Here is a 3,289-nt window from a genome sequence, read left to right as displayed (position 1 = left end):
TCCCACTTTATGAATGTATTTTAATGTCAATACCTAAAATTAAACCTTAAATAAAAATGTGTATCCATTAGTTAAATTAAATAACGTAATAAGGGTAATCGGTTAGTAAAATGGGAAACAAATACAAAAAATTGGGATATTTTGCTCTATCTGCCACACCTCTGACTCCGCCCACTGACTTAATCCACAGGTTATTCCCGCCCTCTGATTCTCCGCCCACAGTTTCTCTACTTTTTTTCTCCCACTTCGACTACTGGGTGTTGGGCACTGGGCGGCACTGTATGGGGGCGTTGCGACCGAGCCAGAGAAATTTATTAAAAGCAAAAGGGAGCAAAAGGGGCCTAAAGGGGCAAGGGGGAGCAGGGCTAGGCCCCGGCCCGGTTCCGCAGCGTAGTGGTTTTGTTGTGAGCAGGGTGTGAGGTTCCGTGACAATTGTAAGTGGTGTTTTCGACTCACCAGAATATGGTCGAGTCTGGTATCTATGAACCGCAAATGACGAGTTTAGTGGGTGTACGCGTTTTCGCCGTGCTAGCCTAAACCGTTCGTCTGTTTCGTGGGTTTCTTCATCTGAACCCACGGGTTCCATCTTAGATACGGCATCCATTTTGTTTCTTGCCCTCAAGTAGCCAGCAAACGGACACTGTCCGTTTCGTGACCCTGGGATTCCCAAACTCTTGTGGAAGACACGTGTTCCTTTGAGGGTGTCTTTATGACGAGAGGGATGACACTGTAAGGCAGATGGCCCCGCTCGTGGCTCATCTTGCCGTGCCGGTCTATTGTTTCAGTTGTGTATTCATTAGGCACGTCTCCTTTGATCCCTGCAATCGTGTTTCCTGATACCACCCCCTTTACACTCTTTTCGATCTGTTCGCTATCCTCGTCTTCCTCTGCACCTGTTTCTGACTCTTCCTTGATTCGTTTACAGCCGAACGGAATGCACTAATGGTGAGAAGATGTACTTTTACAGTTGGGAACCGGTAAATGCTACTGTAATTATGTTCCGGTCCTGAATACATAAAAGCGACCCCCTATGAAATTTACTGTGGGAACCGGGTTGTAACCTTTTGTTTAACATGTTATCTTATGATGAAAATCTGTATAAAAGGAGCGATCCACAGATACAATTCGAAGCAGTCTCCTTGAACATACATGTTATGTACTTCTCGTGACTTCTGTGTTCCCTGCAGTAAATAAACCTCGAATCTTTGACGCCGAAGGAAGTGTCCTGTGTCTCTGTCATTTGTACGCCGAAACAGGTAACCCACAAAGGTTTCAGGTGTTATCCCTGGCACCCCTGGGTCTTAGAAAAACCCAGTCCTTCAGTTGGCGCCCAACGTGGGGCTGCATCAGTGGTACCGGTCCAAAGCCTGACGATCGTGAGGAACTTCGTGTGAAATCTCCGAGGGAAGGTGCACCCCGCTTCATCGATCCTGTTGTCAAAACAAGTGGCCCAAAGACTTTTCCCGCGAAGATCCCCGCCTCCTGACGGCTGCGACGGACTGCTGCCCTGACTGTAGACCTGTTTTGGCGCCTGGCGTAGACCTTGGTACAGCAAGACGATTGACGGGCCTTCCTGGGGACGCCATTATTCCTTGAGTTAAGTATTTGTGGGTCGCTCTCAAAATCCTTAGTTGTTGTGGGTGCTTAGTTGTTGCATGGTTCCATTGCATTTGTGGTTCTTCGTATTCTGCTCTTAGTTGTTCTATTTGACGTCTGCAGTTGCCAAAAACCGAGGGTTTTTGCACTTTTGCGGGGATTGCGGGGACATTGTAATCCAATAACCCTTGACGTTTGTGAAACTCGGTTAGTGTGCACGGTGCCTGGCCGTAGTACTCTGTTCAGTTGCTTTAGAGGTTGTGGTGCGGATTCCCGATTGGAGGACTCGTGTCTGATACCTCCAGTTGGAACTCCAATTTACGAATTATATAGTCGCCATGGAGTGGCTCCTATCACATTTAATGATTGTTGGGTCCGTTACACTAAAGATGACGGTGTCCTTAGTTGGCCACCTCATGGTAGTTTTGAGACCCCGATTTTAGATAATCTTGAAGCTAAATTGTTTCAAAAGAAAGCAAGAAAGTTTGATTCCTTTCGGTTATGGCGTAAAGAAGCCAAGCAGAAAGAAATCAAGCAGCTTAAACATAATAAGAGAGAAGGTATCGTTACAACGATGAGAAATGCAGAACAGTTTCAGCGAGACAAAGAAGAGAAGGAAAAGGAAATTTTTGATAGGTTACAGCGTATGACAGTGGATAGATGTTATCCCGCTTTACCGACGGGTACGGATAAGAAGGGAGAGGAAGCAGTAGAGGACCCTTTGTTGTCCTATCTACTGAAGTCGCCACCTCCATATGCACAGGATACCGCAGCCCCTGTGGTTCCCCCTGTTCCTCAACCTGCGGTTCCGGCAGCTGTTAATCAGCCTGTCGCTGGTCCTGTCCTTGCGAATCCTTCTGTTCCTATTCCTCTACCTGCTCCTGTCCCTACTGCTCCACCGTCTATACCTTCTCAAGCTGTTGTTCCCGCTACTTCTGCTCTTGTGGCTACTCCTACTGCTCCTGCTGCTCCTGTCTTTAGCCCTCATGTTGTTGCTCCTGTACTTTACTCCTCTTCTCCGTCTGTTCGAAGACGCATTCCTAACACTGTTGCTAATCTTTATTCTCCTTTTGGACCGGTTCTTGGGTCTGATGATTCTGATGCTCCCCAACGACGGAGTCAGCTTCCTGGTGGTAGGGAACGTGATACATTAATCAAAATGGCGCGTAATTGGATTAGGTACCCCCTTAAAAATCCTCCGCGCACAATTGTTGAGACTTTCTCTCAATTCAATGTGCCAACCCAGAGATTCGTGTTTGACGAAATGTGCAAATTCTTACGTGAAGCGATATCCAATGATGAGGTAAACGAAGTACCGGTTGACGTAACTGAACTTCAGCTTCAGTTTACGAGTGGTATACTTGTGGGTAGCAATGTTCGACGTGCTCTTGAGCATCTTTTATCTTTTCGTCCCACTGTGATACCCCGAGCATTGTTTAAAGATGAAACTGAGGAGTGGATGGCAACGCCTGGTCAGTATCCTATGCGTGAAGTTCCACCAGTGTGGAGGCCAGGTGATGCGAATGCTAATCCTGCTATCTTGCCACACTTCCAGAGAGTATGGATACACCTTCCGTGGAAACGATCGGAAGTTTTGCAGGTTAAGCAATCTTTGCCTGACCCTCGCAAAAATCCTGCAGGGTACTATAAAGAATTGTCCCAGCTAGTGGATGCTACGATAATGAATCTTGCC

This window comes from Lissotriton vulgaris, chromosome 4_1 (genome assembly GCF_964263255.1).
Source record: "Lissotriton vulgaris chromosome 4_1, aLisVul1.2, whole genome shotgun sequence".
Classification (NCBI taxonomy): Eukaryota; Metazoa; Chordata; class Amphibia; order Caudata; family Salamandridae; genus Lissotriton; species Lissotriton vulgaris.
Note: the sequence above shows the minus strand (reverse complement) of the source record.